Source organism: Haliotis rubra, unplaced genomic scaffold, assembly GCF_003918875.1.
Source record: "Haliotis rubra isolate DU_JTF1 unplaced genomic scaffold, ASM391887v1 Scf3, whole genome shotgun sequence".
Taxonomy (NCBI): domain Eukaryota; kingdom Metazoa; phylum Mollusca; class Gastropoda; order Lepetellida; family Haliotidae; genus Haliotis; species Haliotis rubra.
Genome location: NW_025766968.1, coordinates 7380826 through 7405269, shown reverse-complemented (window position 1 = coordinate 7405269; position 24444 = coordinate 7380826). Strand labels below are relative to the sequence as shown.

General features: G+C 39.5%; 1 long non-coding RNA gene across 1 annotated transcript in view; it reads left to right on the top strand.

The window, feature by feature from the left end:
* Positions 1-24085, top strand: part of LOC124282487 — a 35185-nt gene extending 11100 nt beyond the window's left edge. The window contains exons 2-3 of the long non-coding RNA XR_006900169.1: positions 20056-20158; positions 21247-24085. This is a non-coding gene — a long non-coding RNA (uncharacterized LOC124282487). The remainder of the gene's footprint in view (positions 1-20055; positions 20159-21246) is intronic.
* Positions 24086-24444: the final 359 nt, after the last annotated feature.

Sequence of the window (24444 nt, the reverse complement as noted above, 5' to 3'; positions counted from 1 at the left end):
TTAACAGGTAACTATCAATAGACAATAATCAACCCCACGCGAGCCGGGTGGAATCACAGCAACTGGTCTTCGACATTTCCCACGATGTCCCTGGTCGCAGATTGTCATCTGAGATTTAACAGTAGTTAAACTTCGACAAGTCCTCTTATAATACAATATTTACCAGCTGCATTTATTAACTAGCCCTTGAGATAAAATTGTACATGAGGTGCGTTTTCAATGGATCATTTATGTAGCAGGAGAAGGTTTGAATATTTCACCAGCCGATTTCAAAACTGAACAATGTTATCCAAGAGAGAGCTGTGAACGCATTCACTGTGACAGAGTACATGTTGTGAAATTCGCAAACGGGTATGCTAGTCCCATGCATAACCAACAACACCGGTTGTATACAAATTGAGGATGCTGTCATTGTTCCCTTGAGGGCTACTACAGTTCTTTCTGGAGATTTTTATTGATTGCTGAACAATCGTATACTGTTGTCAGGTCTCGATAATAATTCCACAAAGACGAATGGAGATAGGCCATGCTTTATGCGTTGTTTGTTCCCATAGTAAATATTCCATTTAGAAATTTGTCCGCCCTGTTTTCAATTTAAATCCTTTTTTAGAATAATTTCATTTATCAATCCAATTGACGAACAGGGATCGAATTTGCATTTATATGTGTTTATATGTGGATATACAGACCAAGAACAGACGTTTTTCGGCGAGAATTGTTTGTTCAGCTTTGGAAGAAATTGAACTGAGCGTCTGATATTGATCAATTATTATACATCTGTAATCAAATTTATTTGAAAACGATATTCGTTCCACTTGAATTATTACAAGGATTTGTTGAGTATTAACTGGAAGGTTTTTTAATTAAAAACTCAATCCTTTTTTAACCGACACAAATGGATATATGAGAGGTAACACATCATCAATTTCAGTTTTGTTTATATGGACGTGTATTTATATTTTCTGTATAAACATCAAGATGAAAATGAGTTACTTTTCAGAAAAATCATTTTAGTAATACGAGTTGTTCATTCAGCGTCATTCGTATTCCCATGTCAATGTCAGTTGCATTTCCGTCAGAACTCCAGAAACCCCTCTACTCTGAGGGTTTACGTCTTTCTCATTCGGTATTCAGTAGATCCATATGACTGCCATCATACTCGTATGCAACTCAAACATTTGATTGTTCCCTTCATACCACCTGTCATTTTGAATTACCACAGACCGACAGTGTAATTTGCTAACATTAACCCAAGCTTCTCGGGAGAAAAAGAAATATCGTGGCTCACTTGACCTTCGAACTATGTTGAGAGCGTATTCCGCTTGTCAATTTCAACCACGCGAGATTTTAGCGAGAATCTCATCCCCACGCATACAAATGGCAGAATTTGTCGTTTCTTGATCAGCTACAGGGGAAAGGTGATGGGTGGAAAGTTCTAAGGCCGAATAGCGTTTGTCACACAAATAGTAAGGCCGCGAGCTTTCGTTAGACTTGGACCCGGCGTTTTAACCCACTAAGACCTCCAAAATTAACTTAGCCGACACTTCATTTTAATCCCGCTTCCCGAATCAAATCTAATGCTGCCGCATGAATATCGTACTTATTATTTGCTGAGATAATAGTCACTGCACATCACATCGAACTTAGTGTGATCCGGTATGTTATAGGTGGGGCGCACAAATACCGCCTCATCGAAAGGTTCGTTGCTTTGGAGAGGATTGTAAATATTGTATAAGGAATGCGGTTTCATTAACATTTTTTATTGTTGAACACACGATGGGATATTTTTAAGTTAAAGAAAGTATTACAGCTGCCTGTTATTGAATTAGGTTGTGAGAATAGGCGTTTGTAGTAATACTGTTCTTTGTTGGGAATACATATCGCCATTTTTCATGTGACTGTTTTATGAACTTGATGAATCTTTTTATAAATTGTGAAATTAATTGAATTTGTATGATCGTAGCCTCAACATATTATTAACATTAATTACCCTATTTTTTTATATACTCATCTCCATATTGAAAGTACTTATTAATCGAAGTGGTATGTTGTAATTAAGACCAGCGAATATACCTGTGAACTTTATGAAATATTTATTTTTATTAATTAATTTAAGCTTGTTCACTTCAAAATATGTGAGTATATGTGTGTATTTGTGTTGTATTGCTTCCTTTGGTTTGTTCGTTCAGCTTTGCTCACATTCATATGACATTGTATTGGTTCGCCCACCATATGATCATCACAACAGACTCGACACAGTGCCCTATGCCATGCGCAGGCCACATGATCTTTGTGAGGAGCTTATACTTTTTACGTGCTTGAAATATTTCCAAGTGTTGGCACCCGGCACTGGCTTGTTTCCTAACAACGTCATGTTCGCAATGCGTATACATATTTGACATGCTGTTTTGTGTTTATGATTTACAAGTATGTTTACATTATATCTAAGTATATGAGCGATGTACATTTCAGGGCGGTAGCGCTCTCAAGAGTAAAGGACATAGACAGAAGCAGGTGTGAATTTAGAACATGTCAGTCTGACCTTCCGAGATCTCACGTGATAACTCGGGAAGTTATTCTTCTCGAGATTTGCCCTCCGTATCATATGTCATACTTGATCAATGAAGAATGCAGTAATTACGTATGTCTATATATTATGGAAATGTCAAGTCTAATATGTGAAGATTACACCTATTTTACAATTCCACGCGGATAAATAAGAATAAAATTATAAACCAATACTTTATGTAAGCAATTTTTTCTTATAATCCTTTACTATAAAGTATTAATAGATATCTTTCGAGCGTTAAGTTAATTAAACATATTTTCATACGTGTTCATTCTTGTTAGCCGACTATCAATTTATCTTTACTATTAATATAGTGTATTAAACATTTTTTTGTAAAATATGTTAAGAATGACTATTTCAGAACATAGTGTGGAAACTGAAGCTTTAGGGCAGCGTCGATCTTTAAACACTTTCTGACCATATTGGTTGTGAAATGCCCATTCATAGCACACATTCTAGCCAAGCGACCCATCCCCAAAGACGTATGATTATACTGAAGAAGGTCAGAGGCTGTTCACTGAAAAATCATGTTCAGCCATGCCTGAAATTTATTTCATGACAAATATGCCTTTTTGCGGATAAACCATCCCCTGCCTCAGTGCCTTATTTTCATCTTCTGACCTAGGCTTTTGACCTCGACCGCGCACGCGCGAGCAAGACCGGGGTTAATCTACAACGATCCACGAGTGGCCACAACAAACAGAACGGCATGTTTTATATTTCTTTTGTATGACTAGGGCTGGTTATGTTTTGGACACCCGTGGTCAAGGCTTGTCTGACCAAATACGAGATAAGCCACGAGTCCCCGGGATTACTGACCATATCCAGTTATTTATTTCTCTGGTCGTACGCGCACGGTCAAAGGAGCCATGCGCCGGCTATCTACGGTTGACATGATGGTGGTGCATTCACAGGAAGTTGTTTTGGATCTAAAGAACGCGTGTCAAATGAACACAATAGGTGTCAAAATATCGCTGAAAGAAAGATGTACCATGAATTTGATGACGAACATTGTATGGCTAAAACTAAAGTACAAATTATATATTTGTTGACATTTGAATTGATGAAGTTTGCTTCAAAGATGATAATTTGAGTTCCATTGTATAGTATTGAATTTTATTCATTATGAATAATAGAATACTTGTAGAACTGTAATAAAGTGCTCTATGTGTAATAGTACGTGGTACCTTGCACGCAGAATTGTCAGATTGAACAAGTGATGTCACAATATATAGAAGTCATTGTTTATTATGTACAATAGTCAACGTTCAGTACAAGAAGGTTGGCAGTAAGGCACCTGTTTATTCTGAAGGGTGGAACAACCGGAAAGAACAGGGCTATCAACAAAAAAACTAGTCCTGAGTAGGGTATTGCAAAAATTATACGCTTTTAAATGACGATCATTAAGACATTTCAATGATCGAAAGATGTGACGTTTACGACATATGTAAATGTTTTTATCGCCGCCATATTGCTGGGAGTGTTGCTGAGTGCGGCGTTTAACAACAAACCGACCAACGGTTGTTATCTTGGTGATCAAGATATAGTCAAGAATAGCCACTCCCAAACATTTCCCATTGTATGTGTAAACATTTGAATAGAAATACCGCCGCTGAAAATACTGTATCGCGGTTGTTTATATTGGAATGTTGATCTCTTTGTCAGTGGTTCTGGAGGCAGATAGGTAGGTCAGTGGTTAAAGCGTCAGCTAGCTCATGAAGGTCCAGACCTGAGTTCTATTCTCATCGTTGGTGCTGGTGTATGTGAATTCCTTTTGGTATTTTCGCTCTGATAGGGCAAGAATAATTCTAAATGCACTCTAAAATCAAACTCAGATGTGAAGTCGTATTCTGGTATCCCCGCCTTGATATGACAATAATGATTAGAAAAGCGGCGTAAAATGAAACTCACTCATATAATCCTAGCAACGGGCACATTTGTAAACGCATTGTATTTGACAGGTGTATTTCTTGTCAGACACTTCCTTCCCGACAGAACTTGTTTCAGCTGTATTACATTCTCTTCGGTACACATCTCGAGCGTGTATATTGCTGTTGTACATAACATGTTCATATCAGCTCCACAACAGCTATGCATGTCGGTGTTCGTAACGGAATATTAATGAGAATTGTCCTGACAGGAGTTGGCGGCCAGCACACGCCCGATTAGAGCCCTATTGTCTACACTATGTCTGGGTGACTGTTGTCTCATTAATTCTCTTAACATCGTGGTAATATAGACCTCATAGGAGCGGTAGGGATAGATAGAAATCTCATTGTAAGAATAGGCTGGGTCGCAGAATTTGTCCTACTGGACAAAGACCAGACACTACGGAATGACTTTATTGTGTGGGGAGCAATCCAAACGTTCATTTTTGTTCCCTACCATGCTTCTCGTAAATCAAACAAGCTTTGTTCGGGAATAAATGGTGTGAAACTCTTTACACCTAAACAAACGGCAATGTAGTTATTAATGAACGGCTCCTCGGAACGTCTACAAAAGCAATGGGAGAACGAAAACAAAGGGCCGATCGAGTTACTTTTTCTCGGAAATGAGACCCTTACTTGGAGGGTTATTTGCCAAAAACAAAGAAAACACAAGATTTTTATCGTTTGTGTTGGTGCCCTCTGAGCGGCGATTGATCAGAGAAGTGATAACGCTACGATGCGGCTGGGAGACAATCACAGTGTCATACATGCCATACCGGTGAATATTTGTTTTCCAAAAATGTCTCATGACTGTTTAAATGCGTTTTGTTGAAGCCCCGGCACGCGTGGTGTACGTGTCGGGGGTAGTTAACTCGACTTGCCTCACCCCCGAATCACCCCTCCCTGCACGTGATGTGACCCACCTCGACCCTACCACGCCCCGCGTGCGCGGGTCAATTGTTGGGTCAACGTGACCCTCACCTGTGCGTTTGGGTCGGGCACCTATGTCGACACTTCATCAAAACCATCCGACTCCCATAGATCTCCCTCAACGCTCTAATACTACCTTTCACGGGAAAACTGACATTTACTTCGAGGGACCAGAATCTGAGTTTATCCGTTAATATATATGCCCGAATAAGAACTGTTATTATCACTCAAAATGACATCAGAAAAGTTTTCTTAAGGAAACTTTACTTTTAATCGCCCAGAATTATTTAAGATTATTTTTAACTTGGATGAAAAGTGTGGATTTCACTTGTCACTCTGGCTGAGGCTGTGTTGTACAATACATAATCCGTCGCAGTTCCCTTCTGGTTTAAAAACAAGAAAACTGAAACATATGTTTAACCAAACTTAAACCACGTCCCATATTAAATACCCTTCATACCGATATTGTTTTACAGCATTTTCCGTTGTTGTGGAAACAAAACCATCTATTTCATTACTTTGATTTCGGGGTCACATGTTAAACAAACATTACCCGGAAACTATATCATTTTGAAAGTGATCTCCCTATCAGCCTGTCACAGAGGCCCTGTAACATTTGTCTGAAACAGCTCATTATAGTCTATAGTAGTCGGCAAGTCTAGATACATTTCTGAGAATGAAGAAAGTCTCTGGGCTCTTTTCATTATATTGTATAAAGACAATTCAACAACGTCTTTTATGTCAAATAATTCTATTTCAGAGACTAGACATTATTATCTACCCCGAGGTATTTGGGTAACAATTCTGATTCATAGTGTAAAACTATTTGAGACTTGAGTTTGGATTGTCATAAATTTCGTCACATAAAATAGGCAAAGTAGGCAAATTCTTATTTAACGTGAGGCAATTCCTTTTCGCGACAGGCGCGTTGAGATGAAACACTTAATTCTACTCCCATCGTTCCGTTAAAGCATAAGCTCTGTTTAGCAGGCGAGTCACAATTCACAGCCTCCCTCCCTGAAGACATTGCGGGAAATTTATCTCTGTTATGGTCGCTCTATGTAGCGCTGAAATGTCTATCTTATTGGCGATATCCACTCCTAAATCTGTCGCAATTTGACGGGCGAGATGTGGATTTCACTCCTCAGTAAATGTCACATATCGGTTAAATGTCCTGTTTATTAATCTAGTCTAGGTGAAGCTGGAGTGTGGCCCTATCGGTCTTCAACCCTGGGGGTCGGCCTACTCTGACCCCCACCCCTCGGGACCAAACCGGGCGGGCGAAGATCGGGAAAAGGTGCCCGAGGGAGCTCTCCTCGCGTGGAGGTAATCTTCCAACAGCTACGCACATTGCTCTCTAGAGCGGGAGGTCAACATTGTTCAAGAACAGTTGCGACCTCTTTGACTTGGGTAATTTCAGCTGGTGGTGAGACGTAAGCTTGCATGAAGGGGGTGAAGATGAAGAACGAGGTTACCCCTCCCTAGGGACCGGTGGCTGGGCAGGTTAGAGAACTGGTGCGAACAACAAGCAGACGACTAGGGAAGGAATACACCGGCTAATATCGCTATAAATACTGCGTGAGAGACGGGAGGTGATTTATGAATCGGAAATAAAGAAACTCGAACTTTGTGGTAAAATCAAGCTCGAAATTGAGATGCAAAGGGATGCGTTTGGACCGTCATTTCGACCATTCTGTGGCAGCGAGTGGTGTTTTATGGTTGAAACTGCCCACACTGCACACGCAAAGCAGTGATTAGGTAGTGAGGTAGTGTATTAGCTCAATAGAGAGTGGATTTATTGCTCCGTGTGGGTGGAAATGCAAGTCAAGTGAAGAGAGTAGTAAAACCCAAGTTTGATACTTTCTGTGGCATGGGTGGATTATTTCAGACATTTGCATTTAAATTGAAACAGTTTCACAAACTGTTCTGAAAGCACTAGTTCTGTTACTGTGTTGTTCAATGGTTATGTACTTGTCCCAATCTTATAGCACCTGATGATGATATACCTGGGTAATATGTAACATACATATTTTACTGTTTTACTGAGATTTTGCGAGTGCCTGAGGACAAAATCTCTTGAAGCCACTGACAAAACCCTTCAAGAGAGTGCAATCACTTATACCCTTCAGATCCGTTGATGAGTCACTCACATCTTGCTCACTATGGAAGGTAACCAAAGGGAATCGAATGTCCACAGCACTCTTGAAAGGTTAACTGAGGCTGAGCTTGGTGTAGGCCGTCGATATACAGCAGTATGTTGAAGAGCATGGTGTAGGCCGTCGATATACAGCTGTATGTTGAAGAGCATGGTGTAGGCCATCGATACAGCTGTATGTTGCTGAGCATGGTGTAGGCCGTCGATATACAGCTGTATGTTGCTGAGCATGGTGTAGACCGCCAGCGATATACATGGTGTATGTTGCTGAGCTGCTGAGCATGGTGTAGACCGTCGATATACAGCTGTATGTTGCTGAGCGTGGTCTAGGCCGTCGATATACAGCTGTATGTTGCTGAGCATGGTGTAGACCGTCGATATACAGCTGTATGTTGCTGAGCGTGGTGTAGGCCATCGATATACAGCTGTATGTTGCTGAGCATGGTGTAGGCCGTCGATATACAGCTGTATGTTGCTGAGCGTGGTCTAGGCCGTCGATATACAGCTGTATGTTGAAGAGCATAGCGTAGGCCGTCGATATACAGCTGTATGTTGAAGAGCATGGTGTAGGCCATCGATATACAGCTGTATGCTGCTGAGCATGGTGTAGGCCGTCGATATACAGCTGTATGTTGCTGAGCGTGGTCTAGGCCGTCGATATACAGCTGTATGTTGCTGAGCATGGTGTAGACCGTCGATATACAGCTGTATGTTGCTGAGCGTGGTCTACGCCGTCGATATACAGCTGTATGTTGCTGAGCGTGGTCTAGGCCATCGATATACAGCTGTATGCTGCTGAGCATGGTCTAGGCCGTCGATATACAGCTGTATGTTGCTGAGCGTGGTCTACGCCGTCGATATACAGCTGTATGTTTAAGACCATGGTCTACGCCGTCGATATACAGCTGTATGTTGAAGAGCATGGTGTAGGCCGTCGATATACAGCTGTATGCTGCGCTGAGCATGGTCTAGGCCGTCGGTATACATATGTTTGTTGCTGAGCACGATGTAGGCCGTCGATATACATATGTATCCTGTTGGGCATGGTGTAGAAAGTCGATATACATCTGTATGTTGCTGAGCACACATGCTTTATACACTATATTGTCTGTTCCAAAACACTTACAGAAAACAAACAATTGAAACAAGAGATCAATTTCACAAAGGCGCTGGGAATTATTCACAACATAATCAAAGCAGCTACATAAGAAAGACCATACGGCTTCCCATTGATTCAAGAGTCTTATGGTACATATGTTCCATGTTCTCGTGGCAAAAAATACCAACTTTTACACAGACCTTGCACGGAGTATCCATAACACTTAAGAATGGATTCATTTTTTTTTCAGTTCGTGTTGGCCAGTCGTGAAAGCGACGAGTGGCTGCCAGTCATCAACCACAAAACTCATCTTGACATTGGATTCTATAATAAATCCCCATGTCCCGGGGGGATTACTGGAACAGCGACACGGCGTGCTATGTCGTGGTCAGCTGACTCTCCTGTGGTCCAAACCCGGCTGTTTAGGTTGGGGAGTCTAGATACCGAGTTGATTTAGTGCCATGCAAGAACTCGGCGACTCCTGTGAATATTTAATTTAATTGTTTAATAACCTTTTTGATCGCAATATTGACGTAATTCAATTGATCTTCGTGCCATGTGCCAGGGGAATCGGCAAGAACGGTCATATTATCTGAAGAGATAAAAAAATGAACCCCAATGCTCATTTAAACATCGTAGTAATTGGATGCGTTCCTCGCGCACTTCGACACCGCCATTTTGGTCAACTTCATCGTCACGTGACGAATTTATGTTTACGAAATTGCGACTGGGAACTTGACACGAAAACGGAATTAGTGATAATGAATCTTTGATCCTACCAACTAATGATTATGTATTTGTATGGCATACTAGTGCTTCTGTTAACGAATATCGGTCTAGCTTGTCGGTTCAGTGTTTGAGGCTTGCATGATTCATTATCTAGATTTTACCGCCTTCGTATACCTATGCTCTGAGTGAATTATTCATCTCATGATGGGTAAGGGGAAATGATAGCGTTTCATGCATGGCTCGTGGCTGGCCTCCCAAGTTGCGTGATTCGTGTGCAATTCCCGAGATGGTTTAACTAATTTAGTCGAGCGTTTTCACGAGACTTTTGATCTTGATTTTCGAATTTCGATCACTCAATGCCTAAAAGAGAAAAACAACTCACGAAATTAGGATACACCCCATTCTCCTTACGTGAATATTTAATGGCGCTCTTTGACTTCCTTGGTTTAATTCAACCGCGACTGTTCATTATTGTCGGTATAACATTTCGTTAGTTGAATCAGTGAAAACGCCCCAGCCAAATTTAACAGATGTCCGACGTTATTCATTCATTATTCAATTTTAGTCGATTCCACTTTTTATATAAGACCATTTTTCAACATCTATTTTTCTCAATCAAGACGACATTGAGTGTGATGAGGTACTTGTAAACCGCTGACCTTCGACATACGAACCACGATTTATAATTAAAATCTGCAATTACTTTAATTAGTTCTATTAAATTTTCTAGTCTACTTCCAGCGGTGAATGCTGCTGCGTTTTCTGCATTATGCATAACATGCTAACTGTATGCCTTAACGATTTCTTAAATTCAGAATTAGCATGCATTCAACTTTTTTTTATTTAATCAGTGCCTACATTAATTTCTGTCATTTACATTTGGAAGAATATGGCCATACGTGTATTATAATGAACCAACGTGTACATTGTCGTTGTTGCTGATCACGATGCAGTGGTTCGGGTGTTTGGCTAATGCAGTGCCATAATGGTGAGGAATGGTAATATCTAGCTGGAGTGAGTGAGTGGTTGGGTGATGAGTGTGTGTGTGTGTGTGTGTGTAAGGCGCGCGCGCGCGTTTGTGTGTGTGTGGAGAAGGGGTGTGTGTGTGTATAATGGTGAGGAATGGTGATATCTAGCTGGAGTGAGTGGGTGGATGGGTGAGTGAGTGGGGTTTTAGTGTGTGTGTGTGTGTGTGTGTAGGAAGGGAGAAGGTGTGTGTGAGTGAGTGGGTGGTTGAGTGGTTAAATGAGTTAGAGTGGGGTCGTAGTGGATGGTGGGAAGTGTGAGTGAGTGGGTGGTTCAATGAGTAATTGAGTGAGTTGGGTTGATGAGTGAGTGAGTGTGTGTAAGGAGGGGGTGAGGGGTAGTTGAGTGGATAAATGAGTGAGAGTGGTTGTGTATAGTGGAAGGTGGGAGTGAGTTGGTCGAAGGCTGTTTTGTACAGTGCTGATTCACAACAAAGGTCTGATTGCCATGTAGACGAATGTGAGAGACTAGCAAATCGTTCACGTTTACCTTTGTTTTGGTAGTAGAAGCAGCAACATAGCTCAGTAGCACTGTTAGTAACAGTGATAGAAACAATGGCAGTAGTTGAAGTACATGTCATGGTGGTAACAATAGCTAAAATACTATTTGTAATAGTGACCCGTGAAGGTCCCGGTTAGAATATTGATGTTCAGTAACCCATGCTTGTCGTAAGAGGCGACTAACGGGATCGGGTGGTCAGGCTCGTTGACTTGGTTGACACATGTCATCGTTTCCCAATTGCGCAGATCGATGCTCATGCTGTTGATTACTGGATTGTCTGTTCGATTACGCGATTATTTACAGACCGCCGCCACATATAGCTGGAATATTGCTGTGTGCGGCGTGAAACTAAGCTCACTCACTCAAAAACTATTTGTAATAGTATTTGCGGTAGCGTTTGTTCAGTATATGTAATGTTAGTTGCAGTATTTTAACAGTAGTAGTAGCAGCAACAGTAGTAGTAGCAGCAGCAACAGTAGTAATAGTAGTAGTAGTAGCAGCAACAGTAGTAGTAGTAGCAACAGTAGTAGTGGTAGTAGTAGTAGTAGTAGCAGAAACAGTAGTAGTAGTAGTGGCAGCAGCAACAGTAGTAGTCGTAGCAGTAGTAGCAGCAGTAGTAGTAGTAGCAGCAACAGTAGTAGTAGTGGTAGTAGTAGTAGTAGTTCCCACAACTCTGGTAATACTTTCAACACAATCAAGGAAGTGAATTGATAATCATAATTGCACTTTTCAATTGCAATCCTAAAGAATGGGAGTTAAGGTTAACCTTAGTGCAATCCTAAAGAATGGGAGTTAAGGTTAACTTTAGTAAAGTTGGCTTCGTGAAAGGAGCCCAGGTTGTTTTCCACTACATTACAACATTCTCCTATATATTAATTTTACACCAAAAAATCCATAGCTGTTCAGCAGCAGGAGTAGCAGAAGTAGTAGCAGCAGCAGCAACAGTAGTAGTAGTAGTAGTAGTAGTAGTAGTAGTAGTAGTAGCAGCAGCAGTAGTAGTAGTAGCAGCAACAGTACTAGTAGGGATGGTATTGGTTGAACTTTTAGATGTCGTGGTAGTAATTGTAGTATTTGTAGATGCGGTAGCAGCAGCAGCAGCAGCAGTAGTAGCAGTTGGGGGCGGTGGGGTAGCCCAGTGGTTAAAACGCTCGCTCGTCCCGGGTACGATTCCCCGTGTGGGTACAGTGTGAGAAGCCCATTTCTGGTGTCACCCGCCGTAATAGTGCTGGAAAACTGTTAAAAGCGGCGTAAAACTAAACTCACTGACACACCAAAGCAGCAGTAGTAGCAGGAGTAGTGGTGGTGGTAGTAGTAGTAGCAGCAGCACCAGTAGCATTAGTAGTAGTAATGGTGGTAGGTGAGGTTTGTATAGCAAGTACAAAGCTACTAATACAACAGTAGTAGGATGGTACCAGCAATATCAGGATCAATAGCGGTATATTAATGGTAGTAGTAGTTGTAACAGTGGCGCCAATGGTGATAGAGTTGTTGGAGTGGAGATAGTTGTAATGGGAATAGCACTGGTAGTTGGTGGGATGGTAGACGTACAACAACATGGGAATAGCACAGAGAGTAACGGGAGTTGGTGGGATGGTAGACGTACTACAACACTGTCTTTAATAAGTACACGCGCGTCATGTGATTGAAGTCGCTCAAACTGAAATGATATACATGAGATAACACGCTAAACATATTCCCAGTAGAGGGTCAGTACTTTCAGAGACAATTGTGCACGATTCCGAAATTCTACAACGCAGGTATCCATGCACGAGAGAGTAAGAATCATCAAGATCATGCACATCAGATAACCCTTCTTAATTAAAGTCATAATAATTAATTAAGCCAGATGGACACTATTAAATGCGATAAAGAAACCGCTGGTTGCGATCATTAAGGAGTAACGTCGTCCTTTGTAATTTCAAGATGGCCGCCATGACGTTGCGTGTGAGGGCAGACTGCATCAGGAACGTCAACAAACCGACGCTGATTCATAATTTATCGGCAGCCTTGGTCCTAATGAAATTTGACACAGTGACAGAGGGGCATGATGGAAGATGATAAAATTTGAATTAAGATTTCTAAGATTGTGGCTAACCCACTTTGTTTACTGTTGATGTTTGCAGATGAAATAGCCGATAGTCCGAAACTGCCTGGTAAGTGGTAGACGCTAAGAAGACCGTGTTTCAGATTCCTTTTTCACATTTCTCTTCTTTTTAGATTGAAAACAATAAAGTACCTTCAAATGAGAAAATATGGTTCTCACAATTTGGCGGTGGACTGAATGAGCTTTGTTTAAGCCGCTTTAAGCAATATTTCAGCAATATCAGAAATGGGCTTCACACACTGCATACCCATTTCGGGAATGGGACCCGGATGTTCGGAGTGACGAGCGAACGCTTTAACCGCTAGGCTACCCTACCGCACTTTGGCCGTAGAAGGAATGACGTTTAAGTTTGTGTCCTACACGAAATTCCAGCCTTGTCAAACACAACTGGCATTAGGGGCGGTGAGGAATCAATGGGTTATACATGCTGAGGTCTGTGTTCGATTCCTAACTTCGTACAACGCCAGAAGCCTATTATGTCTTCCATGGTCACATGGCAGAAAACTCTACCCAGTCCTTACCACTGAGGTATACTAATTTACTCCACAAAGGAATTTCTATAATATTGAGCAATCCTTAAAAGCAGACTCCCCTCAATACATCAGTTGATAGCAAACACGCACAAGTAGTCTTGTGGTAGAATGGATACATTTAATTAATATGTTTAGTCATATTAGACAAATATAATAGCATGTAATACACCGCTAACTCCTAATTAATTTGTTAATTACTGTTAATAAAAATGATAAAAAAACATCGTTGGTCGTAACATTATATCCTGAAAGGTAGCTGCATCTATGCCAATTTCTTCAAACCTTGTACAGCCTCGGGCGAGAAAGCCATACTCTTCTATTAGTTCCATTGTTAGTTGTCAGTGAAAAATATGATTATCTGCCATCAATTGTTTTTGTGACATGTAGATGGCGTTCAGCACCGTTAACATGGTTATCGAGTAGTACTGACTTGTAGGGATAATTATGGTTTCTAAATGAAGACTTCGTCAAACCTTTTACCACCACGTGGTGAGTCGTAATTCGGGAAAGAGTAAATTGATTTCAAATTGTAGGGTTGTTGGTTTAGCGTGTGATTGACATGCGATATACCTTGTTCATGTCAAATTGGATGAAATACGGCTTTGTAACTTTGGAAGAAGTCTTTAATTTGATTTTAACACAAATACACGAAAAAACACACATTTGAAATAATTTGTTAACTGTCTTCATAGTTATCACTTAGATACAAAATACAAGATATTTATTGCGCAAAGGTTCAATGTAGAAACTGACAATGTTCAACAAACTACATAAACAAGATACATAGTGAGTCAGACAAACAATACATAAACAAGATACATAATATATATGTGTAGAATCAGAGTATGTGTAGTATCACAACAGACAATACATATATGTGTAGAATCACAACAGACAATACATATATGTATAGAATCACAACAGACAATACATATATGTGTAGAATCACAACAGACAATACATATATGTGTAGAATCACAACAGACAATACATTAATGTATATGTGTAGAATCACAACAGGCAATACATATATGTGTAGAATCACAACAGACAATACATATATGTGTAGGATCACAACAGACAATCTAGAGATCTTCTAGACATGTTTGAAGTTGCATACATGATAGCAAATTATCTCTCTGTTATCTAGTACATTATTTCTAAACAAGCGGCTATGTTTTCTGTTGTGGTAAGGCTTTGAAAATAACTAATTTGAGAGAAAAGGGAATTGAATATGGAGTGTCTTACATCTGAATGTTCTTCATATACACGCGTATTGTATTTCAGTCTATAGTTATGGGTAACATACAAACGTGTTTCAATATTGATTTCAAAATATTCTTTCAACACAAATTAAACATTGATTTATGAAAGAAGTACCTTTTTTAATATCACTGAACTTATATAAGTCACTGTACATCATTTAATGTCAGTTAATCGTGTAAATTACTTGCCATTTGTGCAACTTCAATCCAATGTCATAACTAATTTTTTTTTTAAATATGGGGGAAAATAAATAAATACAATTGTGGTTTTGAATCAATAATTTTAAACAGACAAAAAGTCTATTCTAATCAGAACTCCGTCTCCAAAACAGGGCACGCCATAAGAGGAATCTGATACTTGGCTATTACACGGAAATCTGCAGCATATCTTTAAGCCACAAGAATAAATGGTATTTGAAACCGATGCTTGATGAAGTCCGTCTGCTTAGCGTCTCAGTTTACCTGAGAGATGGAAGTCTCAGAGACAATGGGGATAGCATATCCAGGTGTGCGTTGTCTGGTGTTGGAAGCAAGGTAGAGTTTCTACGACGTCGCGTGGCGCTATGCTGCTCCCGAGAACCGCAAGCCCCAGAGGGATTTTAATACATGGTATCCCATGAGTTCATCTTAACTGGACAATTATGTGGTTTTCTTGTCATTAGCGGAGAAACCACAACGACTTCAGCTCAGTTTGAGACATTTAGACTTCTTTTTCAAAGTATTGAATTAATGTGATATTCATCAACGCTACAGGACGCTTGAACAAACTAATGGCACTGTGATATTGCAGAATGGAAAATATGATCTGGTTATTGTATCAGAAAAAATAATGACCGATTCTTTTACTCCACTAGATAATTAAGATTAGGAAAGAATAGTTAGTACCAGATTAGTATGTCCTATATTCAGATCAGTATTTAGTATTTTGCCCAACAAGCAAATGTTAATACAACGTTTAAATACATGTACTTCATGCTTACAAACTTTCCGTGTTGATTTGATCACATTTATAGAACCAAATCTTGAGCTTGTTACGTTTGAACATGGCCACAACATTAACCTTCCGCGAATATTTACAGGACGTTCCAAAATACACAGACAAAAGTTAAACGTTTCAGATTCAGGATATCGTATCTCTGGGCTGTGAAGGAGTTAAGAACGAAAACGAAATGTTCCAACATAAGGTGATGAAGACGTTCTCTTCGTTTTTCGTATATGGTGTTAAGTTTCGGTAAAGATTCTTATACTGTTGTCAGGCATGCAGAACTCTTGTTTGACAATGGTATATGAATCTGTACCGAAATATTGCACTATCATGTAATAAAGAAGTCATCCACAAAATATCTTTCCTTCAGTGTTACTAAGCAACTTCTATAACGCCAATGAAAGAGATGATACCACGTGTTCGCAAAAGGTGAGCGATTCCTGCCCAAAACGTTGGCACCAGTCATAAACATATGCAAAGTTTAGTCATTATTCGCCTGAACAAAATCATGAATGTGTGGTGCAAATCAAACAAGGGAATTGCATCGTAGATAATTTTTGTCACCCAAATTTTGAAATTACCTCCACATGTACCGATGAGTGTTGCTTGTATACTATACTGTTTTACGTGTACAAAGCTCAAAGAAATGTAATGACAATGGGCAAAGTATTATCACTGACAATATTTCAAATGCAGAAAGCATAATGAACGGGATAGTTATTCAATAAAGTGGTCCTGTAAAAACGCTACAGGACAGAGAGGTAAATAGTTTCCAGCAGGCTTAGCAGAGTTTTTCTTTTGTAACTAATGTTTCATATTTCATTGAAACCTTAACCATGAGTGGAGACTATATACCAAACATTGTTTGAAAGGCATTTTAACATGTCGCAAACAAGAGTAACGACAATATAATGGTCAAGGTATTATCCTTGACTATATGTAAAGCGCACTGAGCATATGATTGAGCTAGTTAAAGGATTATAGGGAGGTGATAATTACAACAAACATTCCCTTGGTATTTTAAAACATATTGACCAGTGATGACAATGAACGAGTAGGCGTGTAATGATATACCCGACTGGACATGCATGATAGATAGGTCCATTATATTATCATATTGCTCCGATACACATCTAAATCTCTATTTTGAGTGTCAGCACGTGCCATCGCTGTATCTTCGGATGCCGGACGCTGAAGGGACAGGACAGGAGGTGATTATCTGCGCCCAGATGTTTTGTTAGTAAAATATTAGAAAAGTATAGGACGGAGAACATATCCCTGTTGGACACCTGCTTTCAGAGAGGCATGTTTGACACTGACCGATTCTCTCTTGATTGTCTTCACTGATCTGCCCGGGTCATCCCTGTAATGCGTGGTCAAGCAGGGAGATGTAGCTTATTTCATTATTTTCGTCTAATTTCCGACGTCCTGTAATGATGAAGTACGCCACACGTTAGGGCAGATGCACTCTTGCGCCTCTGTTTGAAATGGAATTGGTATTAAAGAGATGGGGCATTGTAATAATAGACAAGAAAACCACACCATAAAGCTCAATTCATAAAAAGATAATCAGCGACCGAGGTGACCGACCCCACCAGTGACCTTAGACAGTTGTCCGATGGCCCCTGACCCCCTCTGGACTGACCCCCGACCCCACGCGCTCTGGTGCCTGACCCTGACAAAACTGACCATGCCCCCAGCAATGCCCAACAGGGATGACCACATGTCCAGCCCTGTGGCCGAAGTGTGGGTGGACCAGGCTTTGTCACTGCTAACGCTTAAACCTGCTTTAATTGCAAAAATCATGGGCATGTTTAATCACCCATACAAGCAGGAATTCAAGCTAAATTGACTATGAAAACTGCGTTTAATAAGCGTTGTCATTTCTTTTTGCTATCGATTCCTATTTCAAAGAAAATCACCGATAATAAAAACATCAAACAGAACCGTTGGTATAGAAGATAAATGCGTTCAAAGGGTCCCTAGCGTTGCCAGATATGGACAACGGTGAATATTTGGCACATTCTAGGCATGTCTAAACGGTTTGTTTGTTTGTTTTCTTGGCTTTTCTTTGTTTATTTGTGCTCAATGGTGTTTTTTGTATAAATACTCATGAATAAAATACGAAAAGATCTTCACACGAAAACGTCTTCATAATATTACAAGATGGTCTTTCTGAGTAGATTGCTTGTGGTGCAAGAAGTCACACTGTACAACATTTCCGCGTTGTACAGGTCTTCGATCGCTGGATTATGTCAAGAATATGGATGATGCCTGTATCTAATCCATAAAACATTTCCAACATAATCGAAATATTTGGACAAAACAATTGCTATCCTGATTTATCAATTGTATCTGTTTTTTAACACTTCAGAGCATCTACCAAAGCATTTAGAAGTGAGAAGACAAATGTTGTATCATTATCAAAGCCTACGTAGAATGCTAGAATTGTTTAGAAAGATAGTACATACATGACATTCCTAAATTTTAACCCTGGTTAAGGGAGTGATGGGGAAACTTAGCAGCAGTTAAAGGTTGAACCTAAATTTATATTATGTAACATGAAATATTAGTTTAGGATGTTTTAGCTGATCTTACTTTCACATATGCGTGATGAATTTTATTTTGGGGTCTTTACCCAGACAGCTGATTACGTTTCTTATTTTTAGAGATTGATAAACACATATTTTTCCTTGGAATGGTAAAGGTTACTCTTCTTTTGGATGACATTTCTTATTATTTAGAAATGGAGTACTTAGTTGTCGCTTTTAGTTACATGCATATGAATAAATACAAATTATGCATGATAGGGTATATATCAAAACTGAAAAATTCCCATATTGTTTCAGTAGTTTCTGGAACATTTTTGTTTTCACAAGAACCTCATCTGTCCACCAAGAATGTAAATTGTCGCTACAAGCAAGTAGCACAGCTGAAAGTATGGCCGCCACCCAGAGTCGTTAATAACACCACGCTTTGAGAATCTTGGGGATATGCCTCAAATAATTCTCGTTTAAACATTGGCAACAATAAAATGTCAAATTTACCCCTAAAGTGAAGATTTTAGAGCCCATTCCATCCTCTCTGTCGGCTTACACGCGGTCAATTTGACAATTTCACGACTCCCATCTCCCAGAATAGTTTATGGCACGGATCTTCATAAATCGAAGCATCTATTTATTTAACAGAACAAATATTCCGTCAGCAGATGAAATCGCAAAATTTGGCCTTAAATCGGGAATTGTGGGGCACCGATAAAATTCCTATAATCGTTCAATGACCAGCGGTCATTGTGTGTCGAGTGGACATGTTATTGTTGGCAAGTGTCGATAAACGGAGATAAGCCGAATCCAAGATGGCCGTCCCAAATCCGAAATGTTATCGCCAAATTAATGTCTTGTAAATCGCATGGATTAAGGATGGTCTTCCAACATCTGTCATAGAACACCCTGTTCAGCTTGTTATACTTGTAATAAAAAACATCAACAATGGTTCTCTCGACAGATTAAGAAACAACTTGAGATACAGACATAAACATACTTCAAGGCTGTGTGATGAAGGAGTGCCATTGATTTGAATATTTGACCATATGTTACTTTACTTCAGTCAGCAATATCCCGTTCACATCTTTGATCATGATTCTTGGCAAAGAAAGACCCATCACTATTGCACCGCCAAGTGATAACAAGGTATATTAAATGATAACAAGATCAGCAAAATGACAAGAACATTTGCTAAATGACAATAAGATCTACGAAAATGATACAACGATTTACAAACTGAACGGATTGAGAGGCATTCTAGAATTTGTAAGTAATAGGAATGGCATGTCTTTGTGGATCATCAACTTCTTTATTGTACAATAGGGACGTTTCGGTATAGATACTTATACCGTTTTCAAACATGAACATAAAGAATGCTATACCGAAACGTCGCTATTGTACACAAAAGAAGTTGATCATACATGAAGCCTTGTCATTCCGATTTAAAAACTGACAAGAATAACTAAAACATTACAATGTGTACAAATGACAATAAGATCCACAAAATGACGACAACTAAACCAAATGACAAGAAGATCTTCAAAATGAAAAGATCTATTTAATGGCAAGAACTTCTAAGGACTGGCAAAGAGATCTACTAAAGGATAAAAAAATATATAGACTGATAATAACGCACACAAAACAACAATGACATATACGAAATGATTAAATGAATTTGTTTATTTCAGGAATGGGGCTACCAGAGCATTTTATTTAAATCCACAATGCTTGTTCTCATCAGACAACCATGCCTGATCAAATTGGTGCATATACAGTCAAGTGTATTTGACGGTAAGAACCACGTTGCCATTGAGTTCCTTTCCACATGGAAATGGTCGTATATTGCTAAAGTAAAGGTAACCATAATACAAAATGTTGCTTAGACAAACCATGTCAACACGGTAGGACAATTCTCAAAGGGAACTGATTACAACAGTAGTATGATTATTATCTTAAGGGAATTCAAGACATTCACATCCAACTTCACGGACAACGAGAATAGATCTAATCTTTGATTGAATGAACGTATTGTACCTTTTTACTAACTGGGGACAATAACCTGTGTATCGAAGCTGGTAGTCTGTAGCTGAAGACTGTTCTGGGCTCAATATTAATTTTTATGGTGGACATATATTTTTAAATGAGATCACTTTAATTTTGAGACTAAATGTCAATATAGGAAGTTGGGTTGAAGCTATCCTATCCGAGATGCTTGAATATCAACATTAAGACAAAACATATAACAGATTTGATATACCGCCCACACATACAAATAGCTGAATTTTTTTATGGATGCGGCATCCAAGGATATACATGACAAAAAATAGATTGCTCCGATTGAGATATATATGGCCATAGGAAGTTAGATATTCGTATAACACGGTACTAACAAAATACACGTGGACGAAAAATCCTATCAGCCTTGGTTCAAATACCATAATTAAAATAATGACCAGATGTTGAGTTTTAATTGACATTAACAATCGCCCGGGATCCTAATCCCTAAAGACCTTCTTGGTCTCAACCGTGGATCAGGTTTCCTAGTCTATACCGGATCACAGCGGAGAAAAGCATCTATGAGAGATATTCCTTCATTTACCCATGAGTGATTGATATAAAAAGTGATAAATCATTGTCCGTTTTAGTTCACGGTGACAGGATTTACAAGATACCGGACAGTAAACAATACCCAAATCCTTATTAATGTCGTTTTTTATTGCTTCTTTTAGTACTACCCTTCGGGTTCTCGACATGAAGTGATCTCGCTTCGGGCAGTATTTTAACGACCATTCGGTGTGATTTGCTATGCAGTGTCTTAGATATTGACATCATGTCGAAACAACCTTTCATACGAAGGATGTAAATATTTATGTTTGTAGGAACACGATGACTGTGGTGTTGTCAAGATGAAGGCTGTGGACTGTGATGAGAGACGACATAGTGTCTCCATGAATTAAATGAGAAAGCATGGTAAATCCATCTTGCAGCGATGCATCAGATGTCATCTGACGTTGAAGATGAAAAACCTGGCTTAGCTCTATCGCATCTTTAGATTGTTTTATATTCACGATGACTTTTTTCATCAAATGTTCTTTTTGCACGCCACCTGAAAACTATTGTTTTGTTTGTTTAAACGACGCTTTGTTAAACCTTTCAGTTAAAATCATGACGAGAGGCAAGCCTTTGATGTTGTTGACCAGATCGGTGAAAGGCGCGGTCATGGTGCTGAGAAACCAAGCAATATAACAAGAGATCTAGCTTTCGAACCCAGTGTCTGCAGCGCGATATAGCAGTTTCTGGGCGCCTAAAACCATTGGGCCACTCGCAGGCATCCGACCCCCATCCGCTAAAAACATTGTTTTCATTTTTACGCTCGATCCTCGTGATCAATTATCTGACATCTACAACCCTGCCCCCCCCTCAACCAACACACAACAATATAAGTAACAGCCGTCCAACCACGGATTACATGAAACTGAAATACATTCCTGTTTCCGAATGTCTCGCTGACAGTGTACAATTATGCCATTATTATGATTGTACCCATGTTCAGGTTCCTCAGATTACCTAACCACAATCTAACCCTCTGCAACAGCCCTCATGACAAGCATGAGCGTCTTCATCCTTCCCATCAACTCTACTCGCTTCTCCACGTAGCCTCAGGTAACGTGCCCTTCCTATGAAACGTATCTGTTAGTTCTATTATACCCGGCGGCCACGGTCTCGCAGAAAACACGTCCCCCTCTCAATCCCACCTCACCCCACCCTAATCTCCACCCAGCCCACCCCACCCATTAACCATTACCTACAGAGATAGACTCCGAACCCCTTTCCGCCCTAATCCACAATCTTTCTCTCTTCTTTCTGCCATTCAGACAACCGCTCCATTAAAAAACCTCAGAAAAATGGAATATTCCGGTTCTTTCAAAAGGTCAAAAGTAAAAGAAAATTAAAGGCCTCTTTATTGTTTATTGCTATCAAAGAGTGTCATTATTCCAACTGAAAATTGCAAATTCCATGTTCAAAACGTCCAGAATGCACTGCGACTTTATGTAAAAGTGGTACCTTAATGCAGATGCTGTAGGAGATGTTTGAAGTGGGATTATATTACAGTATTGCATGATTTGATCGCTGACATGTCGGAAACCGGGTTTCATTCCATGATCCAACCCTCTAAGACTCTACTTTTTTCCCATTTCAATTCCTTTTGATTTTTAGAAGTCCTCAAACTTACGATAATTAATACAAAATCAGAATATCGTTCTCAGAAATGTGAAATACGCAATATTGAAATAAATCATTTGATGAAAGTATTTTTTAACTCCATCTTTTGAATGAAGCAATTTCATGACATAACCACGGGTATATTCATCAACGGGTCACGCCCACCTTTAAAGTACATTTGACCCTTTCGTTTCGTTTGAAGTACAAAATAAGGCTCAATTCAGGTTTGTGTGGAATAACATCAGTAACACATGGTACAATAGGGCTTGTCTTTCTGATTTCAGACAGGAATTTATTGAAAATGTTACGTAAGAATCTCTTGACCGGATAACATGTTATCAATTTGTTTAACAACAAATCATTCCACACAAACCGGAAGAGCGTTTTAAAATTCAATGACCCTTAACAAATTGTTCCAATAAAATCCTAAATTTCAAATCAATCAATGCCCTTCTTCTATTCAGTATTTTCTTTAAAAAGCCCACTTCTTGTTGTATTGACCACTCCAGTGACCATCATTGGGTTGGAGCACAGTTCACGTCGGTCGCGACACGCAGACCAAAGGCTCTCGTTGTTGGTTCACACCCGACACTAGAAAAACCGATTGCAATGTTCTTTTCACTGCTTAACGTTTGCCCAGCACACCCGGAACAAAAGCCCTTTAATTCGGGTAGATAGGTCGGGAAATATCGTGACCCCTCTGTGACTTATTGGTCAAAGGACAAGGGCCAGTGTGACCCGACGCACGTTTTTTGCACGCTTTGTGTGGTCAAGTCGCCCTGGACACTGGTCAAAAAGCGATAAAGCCCTCACGGTCACTCGGTGGTCAAGCAAAACATTGATAAAGAGATAAGTGTACGTGCAGTCCATTTCAATGGAAACTTGTATCAGATTAAGATGGACCTTCCATGCCAAATGGCAATAAAAGGACTTTAAAATTAGACTGACATTTTTATGAGTCTACCAACGCATTCGCCATAGTATTCTTGATCAGTAAAACACATAGCACAACATATCCTTCATAATGCGTGACAGTAGGATTAACGATAATCCCAACAAAGCATCATTCTGGATTATTAACTTTCTCAGACATTCCATAGAAATGAAGGCCATTAGGTATTCATGATTTACTGAGATAATACACCCGATCTCAGCCCTGATATTGGCATTTTGCATGAAGACCTTCATATACCTTATGTTAATTACACCATAATGACAACACGTTTCATGAATACCAATATATCCTTGTTATGTCCTTTTAATATTACATGTTTCACCTTTATCAAACAACCGTTGCCAATACATATAATGCTGCTTGAACATCTGATGTAATTATTCAACATCGTAAAACTTTATCTGATTAATTTTCGTATGAAATGTATCTGAAAAACATCACCGGAAACAAGTTAAGTTTATCATGAAAATTGATGTCCAACTAATTATCGAAGTGAATGTATCCGCATAATAGTCTGAAAATAAATAAGGTAAATTGGTGATGTTTGTTGGCCTGTGCTGTCAGTACAATTACGCAGTTTAAGAAGATAAGAAAGGTTGACTTTAAAATATGCAAAGAAAGATTTATTATCCTACGCTGTGGTTATCTAATTTTCTTAGCAATTATTTTTGAGGATGTTTTGTTATTACTAAACCATATCCCCTATTGTGAGATTTCTTCCATGGTTGTACATTTTATTACCAGCATGGCCGATGAAAAAACACGTGATGGACGTTTGACCGACTGACCACTCGGCCCAATTACAAGGTACTAGAAACCGCACCGGCGATTAAGGCACGCTTTGAGCCTCTGGACACAAAATTATTTTCAAGAAATTAACCATTTGGAACTGACAGGT